The sequence below is a fragment of the Nicotiana tabacum genome, chromosome 11 (genome assembly GCF_000715075.1).
Source record: "Nicotiana tabacum cultivar K326 chromosome 11, ASM71507v2, whole genome shotgun sequence".
Lineage (NCBI taxonomy): Eukaryota > Viridiplantae > Streptophyta > Magnoliopsida > Solanales > Solanaceae > Nicotiana > Nicotiana tabacum.
This window is the reverse complement of record NC_134090.1, coordinates 16,424,157-16,436,215: the sequence shown is the minus strand read 5'-3', so window position 1 is coordinate 16,436,215 and position 12,059 is coordinate 16,424,157. Positions and strand designations below refer to the sequence as shown.

The 12,059-nt window shown below is 35.3% G+C and overlaps 1 pseudogene; it reads left to right on the top strand.

Moving 5' to 3' along the window:
• Positions 1-1,005: 1,005 nt before the first annotated feature.
• Positions 1,006-3,643, top strand: LOC107764898 (putative 5-epi-aristolochene synthase 4; annotated as a pseudogene).
• Positions 3,644-12,059: the final 8,416 nt, after the last annotated feature.

Sequence of the window (12,059 nt, the reverse complement as noted above, 5' to 3'; positions counted from 1 at the left end):
CCCAACATTTTCGACGGGGAGTATAGAATATAGGTATTGATATAGATGTAAGAAAATTACTATATAAATATTAATATTAAACTTATAATTCCAAAAGTATATTGGGTGCAATAGTAAAACTAAAAGTTGAACCCCTAAAATTTATATTCTAGATTTATCGCTTTGTAATAGTGCACCCATCTTTCAAAAATTCTGTAGGTGGTTTGGATGCTGCATGATAATTGAGTTTAGGACTAGTGGGTGTTGTTGAAGATTGGTGTGGGTGAAGGATGTGGTCCTTGTATGTTGGAAGCTGAGAGGTAATCTGTTCATTTGTGGGTTTTGAAGAGGAAAAGTAAGTTGTATTTATTAAAGGTAAAGTATAAGTGGAGGTTAATGATGGAGTTGCAGTAAAGTGTGAGTTTTTAGAGGTTAAGGAATGCGGTTGATGCGAAAAGGGTTGGGGTGGAGTAAGTGGTAATGAATAGGGGAGGGCACGTGATGGGTTGCTAGGGTCAGCCTTTGATGTTGATTGGGCTGTAGGGTGCAATTGATTTGGGTCGTTTGAGTATACGGTTTGTAATGGGCTATCTTCAATTGAGATAGTAGGGGTAGTGATTACAGGCTTTGCATGTTTAGGGTATTGTGGAAATTGGGTGGCTATTGGTGTAATGGAGGGGAGTGCTGCATGGCAGTTGTAGGCTGAGGTGTCAATTGAGCAGTTGGCCCATTCACTACTGGGCTCATGGTTGTGACATTGGACTCAATCATGGTTTCATCTTCAATATTGTGTAATAGGTCAAGAGTAGAATGTCTAAAAAAAATTTGGGTGGGTATTATAGACATTTTGTGTAGGTAATTTATTAGGGTTAGGGGTTGATCTGGTAGAAGATTTATCTGTGGGGTCCACAGGAACCGCCACTGTAACTTGATTTGGCAAGTGTTCGTTGTGAAGTGGTTTGTTAGCAGATCACGGTAGAAATAATGTGTCTCGTCTTCTAGGAGGACTTTGTATTCTTGACTTGTATGGGAATTGAACTGTTTTCCAATCCCCATCGATTTGTTTGGATTGGGAAGAATCAGGTATTGGGAGAGTGGAAGGTGAAGTGAATGATGAGGTATTGACTGGATTATTGGGTGCTGAGGGTGGATTGGTTGTGTTTTGCGTGATTACGAAAGGGCATCGATTAGTAGTGTGGCCTAGCCTTCCGCATTTGGTACATAGCATGTTAAAGCCTTCATACAGTATTTGTTGATGATGCATGCCAATAAACACATGTGTTGTAAGTGGTTTTTCAAATGGAACTTCTATGCAAATGCGTGCATATCTACCCCTGGTCGTGGCAGAAGTACAAGTGTCAACTTTTAGCAGTATACCGATTTTGGATCCCACCCTTTGTAGAATTTCAAGATCATTAAATTCAGTAGGTAATTCAGGCAATTTGATCCCGATAGCGGAGTATGTTAGTTGGGTATTTGAAGCAATGAATTTGGGCTCCCATTTGCGAACATAGAGGAAGTGATTAAAGATAAATCAATAGGTCCTTCATGCAGTGCTTTAGTCATATTTTCCTCTTTTTGAAACTTAATGAGGAAGAAGTCTGAGCCCAAATCGATGAGCAGTAGGTCTTCAGATGGCCGCCATAGTATTTTAAGTTTCGCACGTAAAGTTTGGTGACTCACTTTACGGCCAAAAACCTTAACCATTACAGAATATTTCCAGGGTGACTATAATCTAGTTTTGTCGGAAGCGGATAATGGGATGAAAGTTTCTGTGTTGGTTTCATTTGTGGTTTCATCGGATAGGTCTAAGTGTGAGTGGCTTGAGTGGCAGGTGTTTGGTATGTGGTGGAATTGATTACGATCTAGTAGACTTTGCATGTAGGTGGGTGTTGTATATGATGAAATAGTGATAGTGTTTTAAGTTTCACACGTAAAGTTTGGTGACTCACTTTAAGTTCCGACGGTGGTGAGTTAGGACGGCCGGTTGCCATGAGTGGTGTGGGGTGTTTACTGAGTGGGGAAGATGTTTAGCTGGGGCAAACCTCATTCATAACAATCTAAGTGATAAATAAATTCTATTTCTACAAAATTACTAACCTAAATTTTATAAAGGACTACGTAATTATATAGTATATTTTTAATCGTTGTGTTCGTGGAAACTGTTTGACTAACTTTTAGACCATCCAGTCAATTTTACTCTAAACTGACCTAAACAAATACTATATTAGTCTTAAGTTCATCAAAGTGGACTCTGCATTAATAATTGAAATTTATGCCGCAACAATGACATTAGCTTTTATAAATAAAGTAATAGGAATTTGATAGTTCTAGGAAATTTGAAACAAGGGCGTTCCTAGAGTTGAGACCCGATTCTTCATCTCATCAATATATGAGAAGGAACAATCGAAAAATAATGTGTTACTTCGATTTGCCAAATTGGATTTCAACTTGCTCCAGATGTTGCACAAACAAGAACTTGCTGAAGTATCAAGGTGCGATAAATAAGAACGATGAACCCTTTTTGATTGATTATATCTCAAGTAGTGATGTTAATTTGTTACGCTGCAGGTGGTGGAAAGATTTGGATTTCGTAACAACACTTCCATATGCTAGAGATCGAGTAGTTGAATGCTACCTTTTGGGCATTAGGAGTTTATTTTGAGCCTCAATACTCTCAAGCTCGCGTCATGCTCGTTAAGACCATATCAATGATTTCGATTGTCGATGACACCTTTGATGCTTATGGTACAGTTAAAGAACTTGAGGCATACGCAGATGCCGTACAAGGATTATGAAAAGGAATTGTCTAGTGCTGGAAGATCTCATATTGTCTGTCATGCAATAGAAAGAGTATTTTTGGGCAACTTAACTATCAAAATACGTTTTCTCCTTAATCCATTTCTCACTATGTTTTACCTTGTGCAAGTCTTTTAGTGATCAGAAACTTGTAATAATTCAATCAGAATTTTCTAACACTTGAATATATATGTTTTGTATTCACAGATGAAAGAAGTAGTAAGAAATTAAAATGTCGAGTCAACATGGTTTATTGAAGGATATATGCCACCTGTTTCTGAATATCTAGGCAATGCACTGGCAACTACTACATATTACTACCCTGCGACAACATCATATTTGGGTATGAAGTCTGCTACCAAGCAGGATTTTGAGTGGTTGTCAAAGAATCCTAAAATTCTTGAAGCTAGTGTGATTATATGCCGAGTTATTGATGATACAGCAACGTACGAGGTATGAGTTGTGTCTCACAATTTTATATCATTATGTGAGATTTGGACAAACTATAAGTTTTGTGATGTCAATTGAGGCTTATATAAGCTAACCCTTAATCTATCTGCCTTTACAGGTTGAGAAAAGCAGAGGACAAATTGCAACAGGAATTGAGTGTTGCATGAGAGATTATGGTGTATCAACAAAAGAGGCAATGGATAAATTCCAAAAAATGGCTGAGACAGCATGGAAGGATCTTAATGAAGGACTTCTTAGGCCAACTCCAGTATCTGCAGAGCTTTTAACTCCTATTCTCAATCTTGCTCATATTGTTGAGGTTACATAGATACACAATCTAGATGGATATACTCATCCGGAGAAAGTCTTAAAACCTCACATTATTGGCCTACTTGTGGACTCCATCGAAATTTGAGCTGCCAATTATTGTTGCTCATCTTAAGGAAACTTCATTATTCTTTGTTGAGAAAGTAGTTATATAAGTTTAATTTTTTTGTTTTATTGTATAGTTAAGTTGTTAGGGAGCTGCTTTTGCGGTTGTGCAGTGCACTTCCTAACTAGGACCTCCTTAAGATCCTTGTAAGAAATAATCTCAATCTTTTTATATAACAATAGGTTAAAGTTATGAAGCTTGTTATGGGAGTCTTACTTTTCTTATAAATAGTCTCTTGTAACCTATTTTTCAGTGTATGAAGTAATCTGAGCCTTTTCCACGTCCTTGCTTTAGTATCTTTTTAATCCTACTTGGTCTCACAAAGATTGGTTTTTGGCACTTTTGTTTTTCCTTGTAGTGCATGTATAAGTGAATCTGGAATATATATAAGAAAGCGTTGACATAATTGAATCAAGAGTAGTGCTACATTATGCGCTATGTGTTGGCATAGAATAGCTATTATTGTATTTATGTTATCCCGTGAATGTCATCACTGATTTTCCTCTTGAAAATAAACCACTAGTCCTCTTAAATACTCTTTTAACTAGTGAATTTGCCGCGCTCTGCACGGTCATAAAGATAAATAAATGAGCGTTACAAACTTCTTTTTAAATTTTAATTCTATAAGTTGAATTTGTAAAACATATTTATATTAACGGTTAGCTCAGTTTCACAAAAAAAAATTGAAGGCAACAAAAAGAATGATAATCAGACTACACGATATATGCTTAATAACTTTACATATGCAACCATTTGGTAAGAAATCTTTTTGTGGTAAAAGAAACAACAATTAGTAATAAAAACACATAGTATATTGTTTAATGTTTTCGTCATTCATCGTTAGTAAAATTGCAATTTCTGTAATTATTTTCTTTATTTTTTTCTCTTTCCCTTCTTTCTTTATTTCTTCCACTTCATCATATCATACTATTAAATCTTCGACTATAGTTGGCTTCTAATCCAACTAAAATACTCCTTTTGACCAAAGGAACATACCTCTTCATATATCATCATAAAGAGTATACTTCCCAAAGTCAAGCACTATTACCTATATGAACAATAAAAAGCACTAAGTAGTTAGTTTCTCATGGTATATAAGCAAGATGGCAAAAGAAATAGCAAATTAGATACTTCTAGCATCCCCAAAAGCCGGCATAGTGCGTCGATGAAAAATAACGGCATTTGCAGATTCAAAGCCCCTCATAACTCATAAGTGGCTTTCAATAGGGGAATTTAGGTAAGGGAAGGTGAAAATAACCAAACTAATTAGAGATATTTGAGCACAAAAAAAATTATCAGTTTCCTACTCCTCTAAATTAAACACGATTGTCTGATCCTTAATCATCAAAAATTAAAGATCTTAAATGGGATTCCTCAAATAAGGGGAGGTAAAACGAACAAAGCTAATTAGGAAGAAGAAGAAGAAGAAGAAGAAGAAGAAGAAGAAGAAGAAGAAGAAGAAGAAGAAGAAGAAGAATATAAACATGTTTTTTGGCCATAGGAATATATATGTAAAATCTACACTCTACACCTTCTTTTCCTTTTTGAAAGTTTCCTATATTTACAACAAAGAAAAGAGAAATGGAAAGTAAACCAAAAAAAATAAGAAGAAGGAAAAAATGTAACAGATGAAAAAGAAGAAGAAGATAAAAATCAAAACGTCTTAGATTAGGTAACAATGGAAAAAGAAATGTACGTACTTTCTTCTTTTCTTTTTCCTTTTCATTTCTAGTTCTTTTCTTTTTCCTTTTCATTTATCGTGTCTTTCGTTTCTTTTCTTCTTTCTCTCCCCCTAACATGCTACTTCCTGCCTCACTAAGAAAAATTTCCTCCTAATTTGGCTTTATAACAAAAATGATAAATCTGTTCTACTATTCTATATAATACACACATTCATTCAATATACATTTCGGAGTCCGGTGCATCTCCATCTCCCCTTCTTTTTCTCTATTCTCATCCTATTCGTAATGAATGATCTTAATAAAAACTTTACCTTTTTGTGTCAAGTCTCTCATAATAATACATCTTGATTCAAATGATTATCTGAAACTCAGTATTAATATATGAGTTAGCAGGCTTTGCTCTGTCTCTTCCTTCAAAAGACACGAATCTTTTTACTCCATCAAAAGTCATGTATCTTACTCCTCTTCTTTCTTTTTATACTAAACTCAATGCATTCGACGATAATATCTACTCCCTCCGTTTCCATTGTTTGTTTGATGCTTTTACTGCCTATTGATGTCCCTTCTTGTTTTTCAAATTTAAAGCAAAACGAAGTTTGAACGGCATAGAATGCGCAAGTAATTTGAGATTGGTGCATAAATTTAACTTTAAACAGGTTGCAAAATTTAGGGAAGAGGTGAGAGGCCTGTAGGAAAAAGATCTTACCACATAAAAGTGTTGTAGTAGGTCTTAACAAAAAGTGAGATATAATTAAACCTGACCCAAAAAAGTGGAGAAAAAAAAATTCAAAACAAAGAAGAAGGTTGAAAAGACGCTTGCACGAAAAAAGGAGACGTTACAGAAAAAGTTGTAATGGTACATAATAATGAGCAAAGAGAGGAGACACAATAGGTGTAACATAAGAAACTAATGCACTGTTTCAGGAAATTATTCTTTTAGATTTATTAATTGAGTTTATTGTGTGAAAAGAGAAGAAAAATCCCTAAAATCTAAGAAAATAGATAAATACATTTCCTCATCGATAAGATATGCCACATCACTTTCTAAGGTCCCTGCTTTAGATTAATATATAGATTTAATATTAACTTCAATAGATAGTCATAAATTCATAATAATATATATCTTGCATGATTCAAATGGTTATATAAAACTCAGCATCAACTCAAGATACGAGTTAGCACGTGAGTTCCATAGAAAAAGATCTTAACAAATAGAAATGCCATTAGTTTTAAGAAAAGTGAAGATTTTAATAAACCTGGCCAGTTGGGAAATGTAAAATTCACACCCGACCAACATCCACACATATGAAATACTCCCTCCGTTTCATATTAAATGAGGTAGTTTGACTCGGTACGGAGTTTAAGAAAAAAGAAGAAGAAATTTTAAACTTGTGGTCTTAAAAGCTTAAGGGGTAAAAAGTTTATGGGGCCATAACATTTGTGTGGCTATAAAAGCATCTCATTAAGGGTAAATGAGTAAAATGAAAGAGTTTAAAGTTGAATTATTTCCAAATTTAGAAATGTGTCATTTGTTTTGGAATAGACTAAAAAGGAAAGTACCTCACTTAATATGAAACGGAGGGAGTAACGACTTTCTACCTCAAAGCTACAACGTCAAGGATCTCTCTCTGTCCTAGCACCCAAATTTCAGGCTGCAAATCTCTTGTTTTAAACCTGAAAAATAACCAAGTATGTCCAGGATATGTTTGTAAAATCTGTGCAACAACGATTGCTATATAAAAATTACCAAAAGTGCGTACTTACTTCTTCAGTTCCTACTACTCGAGAAAAAATGATAGGCCAACTTCAAGGTATTACCATGGCTTTCACTAATATTTTTGCGAATTATTTTTTTGATATCAGATAGAGAGAAATGAAATATGCAGAAAGTAAGATGTCAAATGAGAATATGCAAATAGTGATATCAGTGGAAAGGTTGTGATCCTTATATCTCCTTTAGAAGTCATTTTTCCAGAATGATTTCAAATCTCGTGAATCGTGATCTATTCAAATGGGATAAGTGAGTAAAGGAAAAATAAAAATGCATACGTTTGAATGAAGCAAGGAAAACAGAATCTTTAAAAAAGGGCGATGATGCCTCTACTCCATAGAGATGGAATAAAGCTTTGAAGATGACAAATGATTATCAAAGCCAAATATGAAAAACTTTTTCAGTTGTCTTTTCAATATACATGATGCAGAAATTCCTCACCATTGTGATGAGGCATTAGATTCTGTATATAATTGCCACAAGTCCTTCGATTTGGCCGTTGGGTTCTCTCATGCAAAGAAATAGTTATTTTTTAATAATAATGACTTTTGAAATTCTTTTTCAAGAGACATGACTTTAGACTCCTACATAATTATTGCAATTAAATCATACTATACTAAAAATAGGAACACCTCCAATTCAAAAGTTGATTTAAAATTTTACCCATTAAAAACTAAGTGGCCATTTTTATAACACTCCGTAAAAATTCGGCTTAGGTATGAATGAGTTTAAGGATTAGTAAGGATATATTTTGAACATGTGAAGTCTCATCAGGATGATTATGGGTGAAAATAGTTGTTTCAAAATCAAGATGGAAAGTGAGGTGCATAAGATTTGGCAAAATCAACTAAGTTTGCAGAAGATATGTCTTCCAGCAGATTTTAATGCAAATGTGTAAGAAATCAGGAAAAGCGCAAAGCATTAAAGTTGTAGGCGTTTGAAATAGGTTTCCAACGATATATTATGGAGCTCAAACAGAGCTCTGTGAAAAATGTTATGCCCGTTTTACAGAACGGTATGCAACCACCGCGGTCCTGCCGCATTGTACCGTGACCGCGGTGGCGAGGCAGTGTTCCAGCGATTTACCGCTGTCGGGACCACGGCCGCGCCAAACAGGTCACGGTGGACGACTTGGAAAGTCATTTTTTAGCCCTATTTCGTCCCCCACAACCCCAAACATAAAAACTTGCTCTACAAAGGAAAACTCTCAAAAACCTAACTCCTCAAGGGTCCCTCCACCACCCAAGGAAAGTTCTAATGGTGATTCTATGTTTATTTCAATTTTCCAATATCTTATTAATATGGGTAAACCCTCCATATCATTAGATATTCGATTGGAACATCATTGATGAGAGAAGAAACCCTAGAACTTGAATTCAAGGAGGTTGAACTTCAAAAAGGTAATATCTTCACCCTCTAGTTGATTCTATCATTGAATTAATGATTATAGACTCTATTTCATGAGATATGAGTTGATGGGTTTGATAGAAAATCATGAACGGTGATAGGTTTGGGTTGTTGATAGGTTATTATTGGTTATGGGTATTGATTATCTTATAGGTGATAAAGAATAATGTTGTTTATAACCATTTGAGACTTTAGAATTTATTTAAGAGCAAGAGAATGGGTTATTGAGTGTAGAACCACCATTAATAAGGGCTATGAAGCTTTATTCCACCGAGTGTTTGATAAAATGCCTAAGTGACCGAAACATGACTATTGTTGCTAATTTGGAATCCCTTTGACTTGTATTGATATAGATTAAAGTTAAAAGGGTTGGCGAATGTTGTATTATGCTCAAGAGCAGGAAGTTAAGGTATGTGAGGCTAACTCTCTATGTTTGGGAATTTTAATAATTCTCCCTATACTACGTTTCTTTTACGACGTATCAATTGCCTCAGAAATATAGTTAAGCCGAGTTCCTTGAATAGTTGTAGGACTTCTATTCTCTAGCTTCATAACTCATTCATGACTTTCATTCTTAACGTTGTGAGCTCAGTTCGTATTCAATATAGACTTGGGCTTGATGTCCCTAAGTCTCAGTATAGCTTACTCAGCATGTCATAAACAGTTGAAGTTTCAGTGTTCACAACCAGTTCAAGAATACATGTCCCATTCTAGTCCTATTCAGTATTCCAGTATTATGTAACTCAGTATGATTCAATATTCTAGTATAATGTAACTCAGTGTGATCCAGTATTCCAGTATCATGTAACTCAACGTGATTTAGTATTTCACTTTTATATATTGCAGTATGATTCTCAATTCCTAGTTTTAAATCCTTGAATGTCGAACACCTGTATTTGGGCCTGAGGCTGCAGTTAATGCTTTATGCATCTTTGGGCCTGAGGCCGCAGTTTATGCTTTATGCATTTTGGACCTGAGGTCACAGTTATGTATACGTATACTTGGGCCCGAGGCCGCAGTTTGTGCACATATATATATTGGTCTTGAGGCTGCTGTTTAATATTAAGATAAACAGGTTCATCATTCAGAAGATGGAGTATTCATATCCTTACTTCCTTTGTTCAGTTCAGTTATTAGGTATCATTTCATTTATTAGTTATCATTTCAGTGATCAATTATCAATTCTCAGTTATCAACTTAGTTTCAGTTCCAGCATTTATAATTCTTTCTTTCAGTTGCTTTACATACCAGTACAATTCAAATGTACTGACGTCCCTTTTGCCTGGGGCCTGCATCTCACGATGCAGGTAATGATTTACAGGTTGATGATTCAGAGTGCTAGGATTCTCGTACCAGCTATTTGGTGATCCCCAGTTCTTTTGGGGCATTATCATTACTACAGTCTTCAGTATTCAAATACAGTCAGTGTTTTCAGTACTCAAATAGAGGCTTCATAGACTAGAGTAATAGTTAGACAAAGTCACGAGCTTTTCATATTAAGCTATGTTGGCTACAAATATGTTTCAAAATTGTATTAGTATTTCCGCACTTTGATTTATATCATCCAGACTTTCAGTATATTAGCATGTGTTAGTTTATCTTCCGTATTCAGTATGTTATGATACCACATGTTGATTCACCCAACCAGTTGGTTCGCTTGATCACATGTAGTCAGGCACCGAGTGCCGTGTTACGTCCAGGCCTAGGTTTGGGGTGTGACAAAGCTTGATATCAGAGCACTAGGTTCAATAGTCCTAGGGAGTCTATGAAGCTGTGTCTAGTAGAGTTTCCTTTATATGTGTGTGCCGGCCACTCATATAAACGATTAACTACCAAGACATCCAGGATTGTCTCACTTCTTTCTACTCTAGATCGTGCCATGAAGCTTATAGCAAAAGGTAACCTTCTCTTCCTATCGAATTCCAAACGTACTGGATGCCCAAGCGACACCCATGAGAAATCTAAGGTCCTAGAGAGGATAATTTCCATTGGGCTATAATTATGGAGTACAGGTTGGTAAATATGAGACTTGAGAGGACGTTAAAAGCGGGATGCAATGGATAGTAGTACAAATTAAAGCATAACCTTATCAGAAAGTACAAAAGCAGCTATCGTGTCTTATGGTAATCAGTTTACCTTAGTTACCAGTTGTACAATCTTTCGGTAATTTCTCAGTTAGCAAGTTTATGATTATTCAGTACTCTAGTATTCAGTTATATGTTTATCAAATATCCGATTTTTAGTGTATCGAAATTTCTGGTGACTTGTGAGTATACAGTGATGCATATGGGTTCTCAAAAAAAATATAAGTAATAGTGATTATAGCTAAACGCTTGCATACTCTAGGTCTGGATTAAGACCAAGACTTACCGGATGGTGCAAGAAGTGATTTATCAGATGATGGTATACTTTGAAGGATAAGTTTGTGCATGGTAGTGTATTCGTATGCATTTTACCTCAGAGAACAATTTCTTTTAATTCTTGGAAATGGAGCCACAAGTTGGATGATGATTGTTTGGATGTCAGACCCAAACATTGGTCACTATAGTTTTGGACAGAAAAGAGCCTAAGGGTAAAATACCTAGGAGTCAGAAACGTTTGTTATTACCAAAGATGTGATTTCGTACAACTCATGCAAATGACTAGAAGATATGATGTATGCAATGAGAACTAAGAGCAGCCAATAGTGAATTTCAGGGAATGATTTTAAGTTGTTCATATTTATTCAAATCAGAACTAGAAGTACCACGTTAGTAAGTTACTATAAAAAGCAGCTATTGGTGTAAGATAAAAGATATGGCAATTCCCCCTTAGGTTATGTGACTAAATGATTACCCGGGATGTTTATAGTATGATATGATTTTATATTATATAGAAATTTTGGGGTTACATATTCTAATTTTGTTTAAGACAGATGAATTTCCCTAAGTGTGATCCATGTACATAGTTCGAAAAGAATGATAGTGTGCGGCAAAAGAATATGGTCAGATGATGAGGGAATTTAGGAGTAACCTTATGCTCACTTTAGTTATTCAAAGCAGGAGAAGAAAATATGATGCTAGCAGGTGGTTAGTAAAAGATTAGTAAGTAAGTTTTGAGTTGATACAGTGAATTAGCACTTTCAGCAGAGCTAGTAGGGGTACAATTTGATTCACTTAGCCAGGTTAACTCTAGTGAGTGGATGACAGTTTGAAATACCGAACGTGTGTTAGAACCCAAAGAGTTTAAGTTAAACTCGAAGTACAGTAGCAGTGGAAAAAAAATATTAGCTAGCAGTGAGAGCACAAACTATAGAAGAATAGCCTTTAGGAATTATCGTAATGTAGTTTCTCCAGGAGTGATAGTGTGAACAGAGTTAAATTATTAAGATTGTATATGATAACTGTGAATACATTAGCTTTCCGTTAAGTGAATAATTTAGTTTTTTCTAGTAAGAAGATTTCTCAGAAGTAAGTTGGAAGATGAGTCATCATTGACGTAGAGTGCACAGATTTGCAGAGAATAAGGAAAGTTATTTGGATCCCAACAAAAAGAGAAG